Below are 20,501 nucleotides of genomic sequence, written 5' to 3'. Positions count from 1 at the left end.
CACTGCTAATACCTTGCTTCTTGCTTCTTTTAGCCGCACATTTTGTATAACTTTTTAATAAATTAACAAACGTTCATCACTCCTCTAGAAGGACTGGATCGACAGTATCCTAGGGATTTTCTGTACACAGTTATTTGCAGTTCTCACTGTACTCTAATCAATGAATGAAGGAGGGTGGCATAGTATTTGCACTGGGCCAAGCTTTTTTTAAATCTATTTTTAAGAAAACACACATTTTAATCCATACACTTCATTAATCAGATATATACATTAGGGTTGTGTTGTGATGTTTTGAGTGGAATTTTGGTAGCCTATACCAAGTTGAATTCAGCAAATGAATTGTCCCTAAGTAGGCCTATACCCTGATATCAATCTATGTTTGGTTTTACAAATGCATCACACCTACATTACAGCACACAGCATTTTTCTATAAAGATTGAGCATAACAACCGGATTAATGTTCAGCAAATCAAAAACATGGTTTATAAATTATCTATTAATGGTTTAGAATTAAAGTTAATAAGAGCGACTATTACATGATGAACAATATTTCAAGCAACGATTCATTCACACCCAACAAAAGCCTGATTAGACTGAGTTAAATGTTAGTTTGGTGATTTACTACTAAGCAACTATTAATGGTCGTTGTCTGTAAGATGGAGACACTTCTCTTTCATTGCCTCATTGCTTCATGACCACTGATAAGTGAAAGTGCTGGAGAACATTTGTCCATATTGGTTTAACTTGAAAACCATGTCCTCTCCCAGCCTTACGACCTGCATCTTTATTTAGTAGGTGGGTGAAATCAAATCGGTCATAAGCCAACTGGTAGCCTAATTCAAACAGAAAATATGATTCATCCTCAAGTAGTAAGTATAACGTCCGCCTAACTTTTTCTAATAGAAGACTATTGGAACAAGAAGTCCGTCTGTAGCCTCCACTGGGGTCAAGAGTGGGGTCATTTGAAGTCAAGTGCAGTGATGTGGCTCTGGTAGACTAGTCACAAGCTGCTTGGCAATAGAACAGACTAAGGTGGCACTATCTTCACAACTGATGAGCAGGCATATTAGCTTTTTTTTCTATGGTGGGGGTAAGAACAAGTTTAGGTTTAGTGAATACAATTTAGTTGGGAAGCGCCATAATTCCATCCTTTCTGGCAGGTCCCTCTGGAGATACATTCGGAGGTTTCAAAAGAACCCGTTTCAAGAACTAAGCCTGTTGACTTCTAACTATAATTAATGTCCACTCTATTACATCAAGCAACCAGGACCTAACACTGACATGCAGCCTAGTATTTTCCAGAGCAGATATAACATGTCACTTAGTTACCTAATGTTATTTACCTTTATTTAAGTTTTATTAGTCTTATATACAGGATAGACACGTATACACTCCAACAAAACACTGCATGGCTAAAAATGTGATTACTGTTATGCAAACAGAAAAAAAAACGATTTATAAACTGGACGGTTCCAGCTCTGAATGCTGATTGGCTGGCAATCGTGGTATATCAGACTATACCACGATTATACCACCCATATAAGAAAACATTTTTTTTTTTTTACTGCTTGCTCTAATTACGCTGATAACCAGTTTATAATAGCAATAAGACACCTAGGGGGTTTGTGGTATATGGCCAATATACCACGGCTAAGGGGTGCATGTGTAACAGTATCATTTTAAACCGTCCCCTCGCCCATACCCGGGCGCGAACCAGGGACCTTCTGCACACATCAACAGTCACCCTCGAAGCATCGTTACCCATCGCTCCACAAAAGCCGCGGCCCTTGCAGAGCAAGGGGAACTACTACTTCAAGGTCTCAGAGCAAGTGACGTCACTGATTGAAACGCTATTTAGCGCCCACGCTAACTAAGCAGCCGTTTCACATCCGTTACACTCACCCCCCTTTTGACCTTCCTCCTTTTTTTCCGCAGCAACCAGTAATCCGGGTCAACAGCATCAATGTAACAGTATAATTTTAACCGTCCCCTCGCCCATACCCGGGCGCGAACTAGGGACCTTCTGCACACATCAACAGCATCGTTACCCATCGCTCCACAAAAGCCGCGGCCCTTGCAGAGCAAGGGGAACTACTACTTCAAGGTCTCAGAGCAAGTGACGTCACTGATTGAAACGCTATTTAGCGCCCACGCTAACTAAGCTAGCCGTTTCACATCCGTTACACATGCAGGCACTCGTGTTGCGTCATTCAAAGGAGCAGCCCTTTGCCGTGATATATGGCCATATTGCACAGCCCCTCGTGCTTTATAGCTTAATTAGATCCGTTTCATTATGATTGTGGGAAGTGGGCAATTAATGTTACATAATCGCCCGGTGAAAATAGTTGACTTCCCTATGGAGGCAGCGCCTGTCTGATGCACTGGGTGGCAAGGAGCTATCCATGTTGTAATCTGCAATGAACACCCGCTCGCGTTATTTAGTTTTTCTTTACCTTGTCAGGTCGGGGATTCGATCTTGCAACCTTTCGGTTAGTCTAACCACTAGGCTACCTGCCACCCTTTACCAAAGCTGCGTAGTGGAAGCAGTGAATGAATGGATGATGATGGGGTCACACAGACAGGACAGTCCAGCCACAGACAGTCTGTCGGCTACATTATGAATGAGTAGGCCTCAGAGTAGACTACTCAATTCGAATGTCTTGTTGACTGAGGGATAGCCTACGGATAGATACCACAAAATAGTAGCCTATGAGACTATCATTTTCTAGTGGATAGTGTCCACTACCCAGAGAGAATAGCTGAAGCTTCTGCAAAAACTAATATGGATCCGAATAAACCAATGTTTCACTAGGCTACCCAATAAGATTAGGTTGGTAAGAGCTTATCGCGGTAATTCAACAAGACATGTGCTATATGGAGGAGAGTCAATGTCAAATTTGCAACTGTAGTTTATTCAAAGGTAGCCTTCATATTTCGTTCGAGAGCCCCCTTTGTATGCTGTTGCGGTCAAGGAGAAGCCTCTTACCTCCGACGATGCCGCCCGCACCACTATGTACATCGCTGACAACAATGTCAACATGGTGAACCCGGGTCCGTCCCCTCGCTACAGTATGTCCGCCCGTCTGTCTTTGCGAGTCCAGCTGAAAATAGTTCAGTGCGAGATTGTCGGGGAGATAAGGACATAGAGAGCGTTGCAGCAACCTCAGGGAAACGCGCTCCGCTATGCAGTTATACTCGGATCCGCTATCTATCAGTCTCACCCGGGAGTCACTCTCTCTCGCACTACAGTCTAGTTCGCAAATAAGCTTTAGTGGACTAAAATAGATTGACTGCGCCGTAATCTTAGCCCATTAATGATCACTGTTGCATAAAGTGTAGCCTATCCTAATGATCAAGTCTGGGGTGAGAGGGGGGTTTGGTTGATGACATCACTAGCCTACAATTGAGAACCGCATAGGTGTGGTGTGTTTTGGGGGTCAAATAAGGACACCATAATGTACATATGCAGCAGGAGTATACATTTTTTTCTGCTGCTATGCCCTATATGCTAGCCTATGCCTCTGCTGGCCTGTAGGCTACATTGCATGTACAGTTGAAGTCGGAAGTTTACACACACTAAGGTTGGAGTCATTAACACTCGTTGTTCAACCACTCCACATATTTCTTGTTAACAAACTATAGTTTTGGCAAGTTGGTTAGGTCATCTACTTTGAGCATGACACAAGTCATTTTTCCAACAATTGTTTACAGACAGATTATTTCACTTATAATGAACTGTGTCACAATTTCAGTGGGTCAGAAGTTTACATACACTAAGTTGACTGTGCTTTTAAACAGCTTGGAAAATTCCAGAAAATGATGTCAAGGCTTTAGAAGCTGCTGATAGGCTAATTGATGTCATTTGAGTCAATTGGAGGTGTACCTGTGGATGCATTTCAAGGCCTACCTTCAAACTCAGTGCCTCTTTGCTTGACATTATGGGGAAATCAAAAGAAATCAGTCAAATACCTCAGAATAAAATTGTAGACCTCCACAAGTCTGGTTCATCCTTGGGAGCAATTTCCAAACTTCTCAAGGTACCACGTTCATCTGTACAATAGTATGCAAGTATAAACACCATGGGACCACGCAGCCGTCATACCGCTCAGGAAGGAGACGCGTTCTGTCTCCTAGAGATGAACGTACTTTGGTGAGAAAAGTGCAAATCAATCCCAGAACAGCAGCAAAGGACCTTGTGAAGATGCTGGAGGAAACAGGTACAAAAGTATCTATGTCTATTGTTTTGATGGTTACACAGTGGAGGATGCTGAGGGGAGGACGGCTTGTAATGACTATACCAGACTGCTGTTTTCCTCTCCATGTGCTGTTATCTGGGCCCCAGCCTGTATTTTAATGTTGAAGAAGGGTATGTCACTCACAATATTGTGCAGGTAGTTAATGACAAAATAAACAGACACCTTTATGATGTCACCAAACCACATCCTTTACTCTGCATTATTATGAATAATAGTAGTGAGAATAGTTTATTTCAGCTTTTATTTCTTTCATCACATACCCAGTGGGTCATAAGTGTACACGCACTCAATTAGTATTTGGTAGCATTGCCTTTAAATTGTTTAACTTGGGTCAAACGTTTCAGGTAGCCTTCCACAAGCTTCCCACAATAAGGTGGGTGGAGCGGAATCAGTGGAATGGTATCAAATACATCAAACACATAGTTTCCATGTGTTTGATCCCATTCCATTTGCGCCGTTCCAGCCATTATTACAAGCCGTCCTTGTGTTTGATGTGTTTGATACCATTCCACTGATTCCGCTCCAGCCATTACCCTGAGCAATTCCTCCCCAATTAAGGTGCAACCAGCCTCCGGTGGTCATGACGCCAGTGGTCTATTCAGGAAGGTGCAATGAGACAAAATGTTGAGATAGTGTTAGTTTCAAAAAAGCTAAACAAGTTGATGGTTCGGTTCTTATACTGTACCAGCAGAGGTCACCACTTGCATGAGAAAAGTGATAGGCTGTGCTCAGAAATGAGGGCCAGTATGGAAAGTGCTGCTATTGCCACTACTTCTTCATTCACAATAACTTTACCACGGGTAAATCTAGAACAGTTTAAGTCCTATCCTACGTACATAAGCGTAAATGCCTTGACACTGGGCAGAAGCGCATTGGAGTCAGCAGTGGGATGTGTATAATTCACATTTACATTTTTCAGATCCTACATAACACATAGATTCCTTGACACTTGGACAGTAGATCAAAAGGGATACTGTAAGATGAAGATACCTCTACTTGTGTTTACGACAAACTAGGCACGACATTGATGGTCATGTAGAGGAGAGGAGCTGTAGTCGTCGTGACCTCTTCAGCTTGCCTTTACATGTAGGGTCTGACTGAATCCACTAGGCCTTAATGACTGTGACTCTTTCGACAGGGAGGTGAGTTTTTTCATTCCTCTCTAAAGTCATCATCTACCACAGACAATGCATGACTAAGCAGCCTTGAGTAGTTTGCTCAGCAGGTTTCAACCTGCCATGCCTCAGTCAGTGTGTGTGTGTGTGTGTGTGTGTGTGTGTGTGTGTGTGTGTGTGTGTGTGTGTGTGTGTGTGTGTGTGTGTGTGTGTGTGTGTGTGTGTGTGTGTGTGTGTGTGTGTAATACGTTACACATTCCGGATTGAAACAGGCACACACACATACACGTAAACACACAATTAATTACGTGCAGACACACAATTACGTGCAGACACACATGTGTGCATACACACATGCACAAACACAGATGTACGCACACACACACACAGTCACGCACAGACACACACGTGTGCATACACACATGCACAAACACATTATGCACTGGCACACACACAGGGGCACACACACTTCTCCATTCACTCAGCAGTGACATGGAAATATTAATCACAAATAGTTTTTAATAAGACGTCCTTTCCTCTCTGGCCCCCTTCTCAAGTGTTGACACGCTAACAAAGCGCCATTCCCGATGACTGACACCTAAATGCCTGGCTGTGTAGCGGCGATAGAGGCATGGCCTAGCTTGTTTACCACAGCTCTCATGACCACACAATGTCTACCAGCCCAAACCTGGCTTCCCTTGTCAGTCACAGAGACAAGCCTGAGGAGAGGGATGACTGACCCACCACAGCTGCGTCTTCACACACTTTGACAGAGAGAGAGACAAAGTAGTTTGCGAATAACAATTTCCTGTTGCCTTCCATCCACAGTAATTACGGCACTAGTGAAAAAGTCTCTCAGCACTGAGGTTAAGCTGACAGAACTGGGAGAGGAATGTACGGAATGCCGTTTTCTGACCAACCGGTGAGCTTTGATATTAGCCTAGCCTTCATCGCTCGCCATTTGAACTTATATGGACTCAACATAGTCGTTTTCAACCCAATCCAAACAACGACTGTTTTTAGGGCACTACTGGCGTCAAGTGCAGTCTTTCGACGGTTGTTTGTTATGTCTTCTGTGTCTGCTCTGTGGGGATTATAAATATTTGCAGGCCTTAAAACGCCACAACAATACAAGAAAAGGTTTGAAAGACAACAAAAGAGTGGGGGCGATTGGATCTCAGTTCCATGTTTGTGTAGACTATGAAAACAGAGGGCATTGTGGGAATTTCACCTGACATGCAGTTGAACCCAGAGTCAGTGATCTCACCTGCTATGGCCGTGTTATCTCCATCCCATCCCCCATCTCTGAGTGACTGAAAGAAAGTAGTTCCTGAAGGCCGGCAACAAGGACAGGTTAGCCAGTGTCTACCGCCGCCTCTTCTTTGACCCCTACGAACCCAACACTGATCCGCTATTTCGGTGCCTCCCCTGATAGTCGCACCACGCCTTCAGTATCTCTCATGCAACATGGAGGCCGGCTTTGTTTTGTTCTGAGACTGATTCCATGAGGTGACTGCAGTCAATGACCAATCGCTGATCGCTCTAACAGTCGATCCATATCTCGGTGAGAGTAACATGCAGCACAGAAACATTCCGAGAGGGATTTAAGGGATTGGAGCGAGAAACTAATCTAAACCAAGGATTAAAAGTGTGGGGCCATTCAGATCGGACTGATAGGGAAGCCTCACAACCAAACAGATACGGTCGGCATCAGTCCCGTCTTTTTGACTGGTGTTGTTGCTCAACTGCTGTTCTGTATTGCATGTGATGATGACTGACGACTGTGGGGAGATCCATTGGTGCGTGTTTGATGGCGCGTAGGCCCCCATCCAATGCTCCAAAAGCATTAGTCACTTGGCGCTTGTCATTCGAAACCCAGAGAACGCACCTATTGGCTCTTCTCCCACCGAGCTGGCAACCTGTCACTCGATTTCTGAACATGTCCCCGTGCCAACGCTTGGCAACCATATCGGATAATTAAGAGTGGTCACGCCCCACAACCCCCCCAAACCCAACCCTCGCCTCCTTGGCAACAGTATCCTCTCAGTCAGTCGCCTCGTCTTCCTCCTTTCCTCTTTGCCAATCACACTCATTTCCCCATCTGCCTGGAACGCTGCTGATAGAAAGTGCCCTGAAGTGCTGGTTCCCAGCCAAGGTGGTTGTTGTCTATAGCGTATGATGGCTATAAGGTTTGGATTTGAGCAAGGGATGGGAGCAAGGCAGATTCTACCTTCTAGACCAAGGTTTTTCTCTCCAGGGAGCATCTTTGACAGACAAGCCATGTTCTCTGAGATGAATGGAACAATGTGAAGAATTTGGGCTCTGTCGGCCCCGATCAGTTCGCCGTGCTAGCTGGGGCGTGAGGATCGTTGGATAAACCTGTGAGTCAGTTAAGGCCACTGCTTAACCCTTGAGAATGGATTCAATGGCCCCGTGATGGAACACATAATCATCAATGGAAAAGTACTTTTTAGTTTCTCTCACCTTTGAAATAGTCAACCAATCTGAAACTGGAACGACAAATGAGTCCTATCGATTCATTGTGGTGAAGCATTGCTATGCATGTACACACAGAGCCTTCAGGAAGTATTCATACCCCTTGACTTATTCCACATTTTGTTGTGTTACAGCCTGAATTCAAAAAAAAATTCTCTCACCCATCTACACAAAATACCCCATAATGACAAAGTGAAAACGTGTGTTTCAGAAATGTTTGCACATTTATTGAAAATGAAATACATAAATATCTCATTTACATAAGAATTCACAACCCCTGAGTCAATACATGTTAGAATCACCATTTGATATTGATCATAGCTGTGAGTCTTTCTGGGTAAATTTCTAAGAGCTTTGCGCACTTGGACTGTGCACGGAACAAAAAAATAAATGCAACATGCAACAAGATTTTACTGAGTTACAGTTCACATAAGGAAATCAGTCAATTGAAATACATGACTTAACATGACTGGGAATACAGATACCTTAAAAAAAAGTAGGGGTGTGGATCAGAGAACCAGTCAGTATCTGGTGTGACCACCATTTGCCTCATGCAGCGTGACACATCTCCATTGCATAGAGTTGATCAGGCTGTTGATTGTGGCCTGTGGAATGTTGTCCCAAGCTTCTTCAATGGATGTGTGAAGTTGCTGGATATTGGTGAGAACTGGAACACGTTGTCGTACACATCAATCCAGAGCATCCCAAACATTCTCATAGGTGACATGTCTGGTAATGGTCATGTAGGTCATGGAAGAACTGGGCCATTTTCAGCTTCCAGGAATTGTGTATTGAAAAATGAGGTGACGGAGGCAGATGATTGGCACGACAACGGGCCTCAGGATTTGTCACGTTCATCTCTGCGCATTAAAATTGCCATCAATAAAATGCAATTGTGCTCGTTGTCTGTAGTTTATGCCTGTCCATACCAAAACCCCACCGCCACAATGGGGAACTCTGTTCACAAAGTTGACATCAGCAAACTGCTCGCCCACACAGCGCCAAGCATACCCATAACATACCCATAAGAGTGGTTCTCAGTAATGTGTTGAGTTGATTTGCTCCAAACATAATGCTTTATATTCAGGAAATAAAGTTAATTTCTTTGCCCCATTTTTTTGCAGTTTTACTTTAGTGCCTTATTGCAAACAGGATGCATAGTTTTATTCTGTACAGGCTTCCTTCTTTTCACTCTGTCATTTAGGATAGTACTATGGAGTAACTACAATGTTGTTGATCCATCTCAGTTTTCTCCTATTACAGCCGTTAAGATCTGTAACTGTTTTAAAGTCACCATTGACCTCATGGTGAAATCCCTGAGCGGTTTCCTTCCTCTCCGGCAACTGAGTTAGGAAGAACGCCTGTATCTTTGTAGTGACTGGATGTATTGGTACACCATCCAAAGTGTAATTAATAACTTCACCATGCTCAAAGGGATATTCAATATCTGCTTTTCACCCATCTACCAATAGGTGCCCTTCTCTGCGAGGCATTTATCTCCCTTTATCTCCCTCACCAACTTCAAACATCTGCTATCTGAGCAGCTAACCGATCGCTGCAGCTGTACATAGTCTATTGGTAAATAGCCCACCCATTTTCACCTACCTCATCCCCATACTGTTTTTATTTATTTATTTTTCTGCTCTTTTGCACACCAATATCTCTACCTGTACATAACCATCTGATCATTTATCACTCCAGTGTTAATCTGCATAATTGTAATTATTTGCCTACCTTCTCATGCCTTTTGCACACAATGTATATATAGACTCCCCTTTTTTCTACTGTGTTATTGACTTGTTAATTGTTTACTCCATGTGTAACTCTGTGTTGTCTGTTCACACTGCTATGCCTTATCTTGGCCAGGTCGCAGTTGCAAATGAGAACTTGTTCTCAACTAGCCTACCTGGTTAAATAAAGGTGAAATAAAAAATAAAATAAAAAAAAATTGGAAAACCTCCCTGGTCTTTGTGGTTGAATCTGTACTTTAAATTCACTACTCGACTGAGGGACCTTACAGAGAATTGTAGGACTCAAGACATTTCAGCTTTTCATTTTTTAAATTAATTTGTAAGCATTTCTTAAAACATAATTCCACTTTGACATTATGGGGTATTGTGTGTAGGCCAGTGACACAACATCTCAATTTAATCCATGTTAAATTCAGGCTGTAACACAACAAAATGTGGAAAAAGTAAAGGAGTGTGAATACTTTGAAGGCACTGTAATTAAGGATGATTAAACCATTATTTAGCCAATTGTCTGTAATAACACATGTTTAAACCATTACTAAGTTTGTAATTCAGCATGAATAAAGCATTACTTAGCCAATACATAACAATTAGATTTGGCCTTAGGCATTATTAACAGCCTCTAATAATAACTAGACTTATAATATAATAACTAGAAACATAATTAAAGACACAGTGCAGTAAAATACGTGATTTTCCTATATTTGAATATATTCCCACACTATGACATTGGAATAATTCTGTTAAATTGTGAAAATTATAGTAATGCCCTTATTTGAAAAGATCTCCTGAAATTTCTGCCTGTTTTGGTGGAATGGAGTTTTGGCCTGCTTGGTGACATCACCAGGCGGTAAATTAGTTAACAGACCAATAAGAAAGAGAGTTCCAAACCTCTCTGCCAATAACAGCTAGTTTTTAGTTTTACCCTTTCCCACTCAGAACACTCCCCTAGCAGTCCTAGAGAAATTGCTCTTTGCTAAGAAGCTTTTTTAGTTTATTTTTGAGCATTTTCATTTAAAACAATCACAGTAAAGTACTTAAATGTTACCAAGAAATGACTTGATTGAGATTGAATTGAGATAAAATGGCTGCATTTGGCCTCTGAGACCCTCAACCCACACTCCAATTCTGATTACATTGTTTCACAAATTAGAATAATCACACACAAAAAACATAAAACATCTCAGTTTACTCTGTAGCCACTTATCCCAGGACAGGGTTTTGTGCTCATCTTGGTTTTTTCTCTTTCACCTAGTCTCACTAATCCTCTCCCGTGTCACCTTCTCATATTTGCATGACTGGCTTCCTCACCTTTCTCCGTGGGTGAACTTTTCAACTCTTGACCTGTCCTTAGGGACAACAGCAGTCAGATGGGGTGGAGGATTTGTCCTCAGTGACCTTTTAAGACGGCTGGCGGTCTCTCATGCCTATGCCGCCATGTCACCTCATGCCGATCTGTTGAAGAGCCCTGCGGCCATGTTGGAAGTAGACTGGGGTCCGACCGTGTGAGTGACGGACAGACTGACACACGTGCACGCACTCTCACGCACCAGCACCAATCAACCTCACTCACCTCCTTGACCTGTGGTTTATGTTAGTTTCTGTTGTATTCAATGTGATGAATCTGAGGACATATCACAGACATGTGCAGGTATGCAGGCACGCCTGTGCACAGTAATGTATTACTTACAGCTCACCTTAGTTTGTGATCTTTAATCTAACACACACACACACACACACACACACACACACACACACACACACACACACACACACACACACACACACACACACACACACACACACACACACACACACACTTTCTCTTTCTATCTCTCTTTGTCTCTCTCCCTTGCCATGTGTGATTATGAATGTGTCCGCCCTGAGCCCTGGCGCCACTCTGTCCCTGTCCCCTCCTCAATGGGAGCGTGTGACTGTCTCCTCTGGAGAGCATTGTGTCCCCCCCGCACCTCCTCAGCTTTTACTCTCTCTCCTTTATGTCGCCTTTCTTCTCCTCTCTCAATGAGCGGCTACCCTGAGGGCTCATACAAAAAAAGTGGGGGAAGAGAAGGTAGAGGGAGAGAGGACAAAAAAAGACAACAGAGAGAATGCAAGAAAGTATGATAACTTGGAATTAGAATTAGTGTGATGCAAATTGGGGTTAGATGCCAGCTTTTTTCTCTGCACTCTTAGAAAAAAAAGGGTTATCTAGAACCTACTAAAAGGGTTCTTCGGCTGTCCCTGTAGAATATCCTTTTTTGGTTCCAGGTAAAACCATTTTGGCTCCAGGCAGAACGCTTTTGGGTTCAATGTAGAACCATTTCCACAGAGGGTTCTACTTGGAACCAAAAAGGGTTCTCCTATGGGGACAGCTGAATAACCCTTTTTTCGACGCGTTTGCCATAGACCAAAAGTATAGCACATGACTTTGCAGAGCACAGCACATTTGTCTCTGGCCGTGTCAATTTAAATGATCATATAAATTATTTCAAGTCAATCAACACCTATGTTGATGAAACTACAGGCATTAGACTCTAAAGAACGCAGTGATACAGCAATCTACCTATCCACCTGGGCTAGGTGTGAAGGCCAACTAGACCAAAGGGCACATTCACAGACACTTGTGCAAGTCAACATTTTGAATTGAATGAGTTTTGTCACCTGTCGACTGCTCTGCACGACATATTTGTTTGCTGTGATCTTGGAGAGAATACTCTGCCTGGGGATGTATGGAGACAGTAATTAAAACGGTGTTGTGACGAGAGTGGCAGTTTGGTACTCTGTGTCTCTTGAAGACCTGGGCAGGAAATAGTTGCATTTTGTAGTTTATTTGAAAAGAAGAACTTTTCAAATACTGAAGGTAGTCAAACATAGTTTATATAGAGTCTCAACTAATAATCAACTACACTATATATGCTGTAGTATGTGGACACCCCTTCAAATGAGTGGATTTCACTATTTCAGCCACACCTGTTGCTGACAGGTGTATAATCAAACATTGGCAGTAGAATGGCCTTACTGAAGAAATCAGTGACTTTCAACGTGGCACCGCCATAGGTCACAGTCACAAGTCAGTTTGTCAAATTTCTGCCCTGATTGGGCTGCCCCGGGCAACTGTAAGGGATGTTATTGTGAAGTCGATATGTCTAGGAGCAACAACGGCTCAGCCCCGAAGTGGTAGGCCACACAAACTTACAGAACGGGACAGTCGAGTGCGGAAGGGCGTAGCGCATAAAATTTGTCTGTCCTCTGTTGCAACACTCACTACCAAGTTCCAAACTGCCACAGGAAAGCAACGTCAGCACAATAACTGTTCCTCGGTAGCTTCATGAAATGGGTTTCCATGGCCGAGCAGCCACACGCAAGGATAAGATCCCCATGCGCAATGCCAAGAGTTGGCTGGGGTGGTGTAAAGCCATTGGACCATTGGACTCTGGAGCAGTGGAAAAGCGTTCTCTGGAGTGATGAATCACGCTTCACCATCTGGCAGCCTGACGGACAAATCTGGGTTTGGTGGATGCCAGGAGAATGCTACCAGCCAGAATGCATAGTGCCAACTGTAAAGTTTGGTGGAGGATAAATAATGGTCTGGGCTGTTTTTCATGCTTCCAACTTTGTGGCAACAGTTTGGAGAAGGCCCTTTCCTGTTTCAGCATGACAATGCCCCCGTGTTGAATGGAAGCAAGTCCCTGCAACAATGTTCCAACAGCTTCCCAGAAGAGTCCATATTAAAGCCCATAATTTTCAAATTAGATGTTCGACGAGCAGGTGTCCATATACCTTTGGCCATATAGTGTATTTTCTTTAATATTGAAATACAGGTCTCAGCAACAACAACAAAAATCTATTATTAGTATTTTGAATACCTCTCAGAAAAACAAATCATATTCATATTTATTTCAATGTATGCAAGTTATTTGAAACCCCCCCCAAAATTGTATTTGATGGCTGCCAACTATTTGATGAAGAACCCAAAAATACAACAGCTAGTTGAATTAGTCTAAATATATGATCATAAGCACATGGTTTGGATGGCTCGTAGATATGAATCTTAATATAGCCTATAGCCTTGAATGAAATACTGTCTATGAGGGACGTGGAATCACTTCAACATTAGAGTAGACCACTTTTGAAGCTTGAAAATGACTAACAAACACATTTTCATAATGAGTGAGACATAAGGTAATACAGTAACACTCGACATCAAGTTCTTATACATGTGTAGTAACTTTGTCATTATTACAATAGCAACATTGTTGTTACATAGGACTTTGGAAATGGTTTTATAATTGCATAATAATGGAGTTACTGTGCAGTCACTATTCCTCTTGTGTACAGTAGTTACAGAAACTCTCAGCTCATTGCTATGCAATTCAAATGTAATTACCTACGTATCATGTAACAACATGCTAACAAAATGTTGTTCCAAAAGTAATTACAGTTTTATTACACAGAGATAAGAACAGTTTAATGTTGTCTTACTGAGAATGCTAACAGTTACAAAATATGGCTATTAAGTGTTGAAAGGAAACTAAATATCCCAAAACTTCCTTCTTGAACAAACTACAGCCAAGGTAGATGGAAAATCCTGTTAGTTTGTATTCTGGGTAAAATATACCTTTAAAGATGGTATGGTGTGTGTTTGAAACAAGAACCCTCAGATGGACAAATAGGTTAGAAGTTGTTTTTGCATCCAACTTAGCTTTGAATTACTCTCCAGTAGTTTCCGGTATCATAAAATGAATTGCAGCTTTCGATATTTTCAGTGGCATATTGAACATTTTATAGTTGAATGTGCCCTTGCCGGCTAGCCTGGTCCCAGATCTGTTTGTGCCATTGGTGTGACAATGACAAGAGGAGTTGGCAAGACATCACAAACAGGCACACAGTTGGTTCCTAACCCAGTACAGCAGTCATTTCACCAAAAGATCTCATGACACTTTCAATTTGACGTCATTTATCCTGGCAAGTGACATACGCAGCACTGAGCTATTATTACACGGCAACAGCAGAAATGACATCATGTTGAATATATTCTTGATACAGGTCTGAATATGAATATTCCTGCAACCCTCATTAAGGCAATATGTCAATCCTTTGTGTATCCCCCTTAAAAAATCTTCACCGAAGAGGAGCTGAATGACGAGAGGCAACATTGGAGCCAAGCTTCCAATATCATTGGGGTCCGGGTAATTGTCCCATGAGGAGTAGTGACTAGAAGAAAAGTCGGACAGGTCAAAGATGTAAAATAAGAGAAAATAAAGCAGCCAGAAGTGTGGTGATTCATAGCTACCACTAGAGGGATTTCCTGGCACTCACAACGGCTCTAAACGGGTCCCACAGCCCAGAACAGGTGCCCCATCAGTCTCAATGACCCGCTATTCCGCACCTATCCCTAACAATACCACACCAGTTTAGCATAGCCTCGCCAAGCCTAGCATCACATGCTTATATGGCACATGAATGGGCTACATGAATAGTATGTGTGAACTATGCTACGCTATACGTAGCTTAGACAATGCTATGTTATGTCAACAAGAGAGCCCTCTTTTGAACTCTCACACACACCATTACACACAGACACACACTGTCACGTAAGTGAGGAGACTGGGCCACGGCGATGGCACACGCACTCCCACACACACACCACACCTCATCCGCTTGCCCTCCTTTACAACACAGAGTTCTCTATTGTCCTTGTTGTTCTCCAGTCTCAGGGTAATCTCAGTCATACTTCCTGCCCCACGGTCCAACACCTTTTCTCAACCTGGCTGTGCCAGACAACCAGTCGGCCATTCTGCCTTGTTCAGTAGTTCTGATAATATCCTTACTAGCATACGACTTAGAAATGAGGCAATGTATTGGGCACGCGTACTAACTGGTATGCTGGTATGTGTGGACATTGGAACGAGGCTTGCGTGTACTTCCATTCACTGACTTGAATGGCTTCAAGCACATCAACCACGTCAAATGTCAAACCTCGCCAGTGAGTGACAGGGAAAGGGGGACACCTAGTCAGTTGTACAACTAAATGCCTTCAACTGAAATGTGTCTTCCCCATTTAACCCAAACCCTCTGAATCAGGGAGTTGCGGGGGAGCTGTCGACCGTAGCTACTGGAGGAAACTCTGTTCTGCAGCCGAACAATGATGATATTAGACGTAGGCTTAGTTGCTTAAAGACTCCAGGCTCCAACCATCCCACCTCATTCACAGAGGAAGCCGTACTTAAGGACATGCAACACTGTATTATTATATGTTTCTCTATATGGGAAGCAGTGGCAATATCTCCTATTCCACACATCCAGGGTTATGGGGGAGGGGCCAAATAGGCAGGTCCTCGCCTCTCTCCTCTCTCAATACATCCACTCAGCAGTGTTACGATGACAGACGGAGAGATGGCGCGCAGGTGAAGGGCGGGGTCAAGCCTGTCTCGTGAAGCTTATCGAGGTGAAGGACACTCTCCTTCATCAGACTGTGGTATTTACATCGCATCACATATACGGATCATTTACATCCACGTACATAGGCTCGACTTGGGCCATTGTCATTCAAGAGAAAATGAGTGAAGATGACTAAATTAGCCCTGTTTAATAGGCCAACCGATAGATATCTATATACACAGGCTTGACCTGGGCTGTTCCCATTTAAGAGAGAGAGATATGGAGAAATGAACACCTTGCGATCAGTCCACATATATTCGTATACAGCGCCTTGCAAAATAATTCTTACCCCTTGGATTTCTTCACATTGTATTGTGTTACAACGTGGGATTCAAATTGAGTTAATTGTCAACAATTTACACACAATAATTTTTTAAAATTGATATAACATTTGATAACAAAAATATAGTTGTTGCATAAGTATTCAGCCCCTTTGTTTAGACAGGCCAAAATGAGTTGAGGAGTAAAATTAGTTGTAACAAATCCCGTAAAAAGTTACAGCATTTTTAATTGACTAACCCTTCATCAGTTCCACACGCCACTAAAGTAATACTGCAAAAAAACATGGCAAATAAATACACTTTTTTGGCCAAATGCAAAGCCCTGTGTTCGGGGAAAATCCACTGAGCAACTGGCTCCTTATTTTCAAGCTTGGTGGTGGCTGCATCATGGTATGAGTTTGCTTGACATCGGAAAATACTGGGGGGCTTTTCAGGGGTGGAAAAAACGGGATAGGGCTATGCACAGGCAAAACACTACAGGAAAACCTGGTTCAGTCTGCTTTACACCACACTTGGAGAGGAGTTCACCTTTGAGTAGGACAATAACCTAAAACGCAAAGCCAAATCTACACTGGAGTCACTTACCAAGAAGACGGTGAATGTTTCGATGTGGCCAAGATACAATTTTGACTTAAAAACTATGGCAAGACTTGACAATTGCTATCTAACCATAATCCCCAACACTTTGGCAGAGCTTGAAGAATATTGAAAAGAATAATAGGCAAATATTGCACAATCCAGTTGTGCAAAGCTCTTCGCGACTTACCCAAGAAGACTCTCAGCTGTAATCGCTCTCAAATGTGTTTCTAACGTGTGTGGACTCAGGGAGCTGAGTACTTATGCAGTGACTATATTTTGCTTAGTTTTTATTCATCTTTAAAAAATGTTAGCATTTTTCTCCCACTTTGACATTAGAATATTTTGTGTAGATTGTTGACAAAAAGATTACAATTAAATACATCTTAATCCCACGTCATGAAACGTGACGAAATCCAAGGGGTCTGAAGACTTTTGCAAGGCACTGACCTGGGCCTTTCCCCGTTGAACAGAAGAGGCAAACGAGGCGAGATGAAGAAATGAACCCTGTTTAATAGAAGGGGTGGTGAGGGGAGATCTCATAGACTCACCGACTCATCCTACTGATGAATACATGAAGGCATAAAGGCGGCGTAGGGGCGAGCGGATCCTTAACGTCCCATCAGACGTTTTGGGGCAGTATTGCCGGGTGCTGTCAGGCCTTTGTTGTTCCACCAGACGGAGGGAATATGAAAGCAACCTGTCCTGTAGTGAAGCTGGCTCCAGAAGCCGGGCCCTGATAAGAGGACCCCCTGGCCTCCCGCTAGTGTTTGGTCCAGCGGGCTAAGCTCAGCCCCTTCTCTAATCCCCTAAAGAAAAAGTGCTTTGATTATTTGCTGACCAATAAATCCAAACTGGGTTAGAGGTGTTGGGAGTTGGGAGTCGGCAGTCAGAATAAGAAAGGGAGTCTTGATTGGCTCGTTTATTGGGAAGTTTATCTGGTTTTGCGATCAGGTCCGAGAGGCGGCTAATGTGAGTGGAATCTGGGTTGGAGGTGTCCGTCCATTGTGCTTTTCATTCTTTGTTTCCATTCTTTCCTCTCGACTCTTTATTTCCTTTTTATCGGCGTAAAACAATTACTTCGGAATGGAACCACTTTGAAAGGGGCTAATCTTTGATTGCGGAGAGGTGGGGTTGTAAAGGTGCTGAAAATGTCACTCGGGTTCTAGTGGCGGCACTACACAAACCCGAAAGGTACACACACACAAACTGATAGAGGCCATACATACCCCATTGCCCAAATCTCATACCCACTAATTACGGGTCACCAAAAAAAACACACAATGCAAATTACCACATAGGTTCAGGCGAGATATCACTGTGTCTTTAAATCTATGCAAAAATATGCACCGCCCAAGCCGAGGAGGAGAAAGAGGAAAAATAATAAGATATGAAAAGTTGGGTAGAGCAAAAGAAGGGAAATGTATATATTGTGGCAGCATTCTGGCTGTACAGTATATTTAGCCTGTCTGGAGTGCGCTGTGGATTTATTACAGTCTGTCACCTTCTTCGTTCCCTTCAGGAACATTAAAGTCCCCGTCCCCTCATCTCCCTCCTAATTAAAGTGTTTGTTGTCACACTCGGATCCGACGGTGTGAAATCAAGTTAGCAGTTTATGTAAGAGCCGTGGCGAAATATCAAACACTTTGTTCATCAGAAAGACAGGGACTTCAATCACTCCTGAGCTCCATATATATGTTCCTATTGTTGAGTTTGCTATCTGCATGCTAAGCCAATTTTCTACTTAAGTCTCCCGGCTTTAAAAAAAAATGTTATTGAGTTTCCCTATGTGGTCTTAATTCTTACCCCTCACTGATAGCAGCAGAACCATGGCAGACAGTGAAAATATAGGCCCAATTATAGAGGAATTTAAATTCCAAATCATTCTTGGGTGGAATACATAATAATGTTCATAAAAAATAATGGGGGGGGGGTGTATTTTGGGGTCCGATGGTCCTTAGCGCCAAGGCCCAAACCCACTCCCACGGGACCAGCACAGTGATGGGTTTAATACTCAAACTCAAGAACTAAGAGACAAAGAAAATGAAAAATGGGGGGGAAAAAATGGAATTCGTCAATTTAGTCATGATTAAATGTGGGGATTTTTGATAAATTCAGGACCGTTTGGTCATCATACATATTCATGGAATCCCTTTAAATATTTTTGTGCCTGCATGAAACAACCAGGCAGGCACACGTAAGTTGCTACCAGCAAAATAGGGCTATAGGCTATTGATATCACTAAGTACTGATATCAACATCCTGAGTGTATGATAGCCAGTTGGCGCATCCTGTGAAGATGAATAGCCCCCACCACCAAAGTGTAAGACCCAGGCATCCAGACGGAGGGCCCAGGCCAGCTGCAGCTGGCAACCCCAAGACGGAGCAGCGTTTCTGGGGCAGGTGTGTCTCGACGTGGGCCCTGGGCCTCCAGTCGGTGTCAGGGGCCAAAGGGTAGGAGACCTGGCAGAGGTCTGGCTCTCTGTGGCTCTCTGTCAGCACCCTGCCACCTGGCCCAATAACCCCCCTTCAACCCCTCCCCCCCCTCCCAGGGGCAACAGGATCTGGTCCAGGGGGATAACAGAACAGAGAGGAGAAAGAGAATCCAATTCCTTATCCAGTCTGGCAACTGACTTAATTCCATTTTTGGCAGCCCTGTAACTGGCTGGCTGCTTTGCCTAGCCTACATTGCCTGAAGCAGCCGAGAAACGCCTGGTTTCGGGAGAAACAGGCTCATTTAGGAGAGGATGGAATTCCCATGTAGAAATATTCTGCCAAGTTCTAGTTCTAACTTACTTAGAATTAGTATAGCTTCGAGGTTACAGACATAACTTGCAACTTGTACAGCTTTGAGGACTTTCAGGCACCTTTTGGGGCCCTCATGACTATCCACATTTCCGATCACAATGTGTGCTACCCTTTCAAAACCCACCTCACCCCCCATCCCACCACCAACCACCAACCACCAAATCACAGAACATCACAGAGATAGCAACAGTTCTAGTCCACTCCCCCTCCAAGGGCCACTGCAGAGCAGGCCAAATTGAAAAGGTGGGGCTAGGGGCCCTGGACCATGAAAGAGGATAGAATAGGAGAGAAGAGAAAGAGAGAATAGAATGGAAAGACAGAGGACAGGGAGGAGGGAGGCCTTAAAAGGACCCCATCCCGATCACTTAAGAGACATGAGAGGAGAGGGAGAGTGACCGAGAGAGAGGGGGAAAAAAGAACAGAGTGACAAATTATTAACACTCCCGCGGCCACTTTTAAGACAACAAAGGGGGGCGGCGACAGGGGCAAGGAGGGAACGAGGGGGTTGGGGGCATTGACGTTTCACCCAAAGGACCGCCCCCCTCGTTTAATTAGCCACTGAGGGTAAATTAACCGACCCGGAGGGGGACAGAGGGAGAGGTACAGGGGGTACCCCATTCTTGTTCAGTCAGATCTAGCCCCCCACCACCACCCATCCAATATCATGCAGGGTCGGGTAGGTAAACCCAAAGAGTTGGCCCCTATGCAATTCCATTGTTTTCCCAGAAACAATGAGACCAATCCAAAGAAGTGTTTGTTTTTGTTCAAGTCAAGAGA

This window comes from Oncorhynchus mykiss, chromosome 17 (assembly GCF_057628025.1).
Source record: "Oncorhynchus mykiss isolate SJ-2025 chromosome 17, ASM5762802v1, whole genome shotgun sequence".
Taxonomy (NCBI): Eukaryota; Metazoa; Chordata; class Actinopteri; order Salmoniformes; family Salmonidae; genus Oncorhynchus; species Oncorhynchus mykiss.
This window is presented reverse-complemented; position numbering follows the sequence as displayed.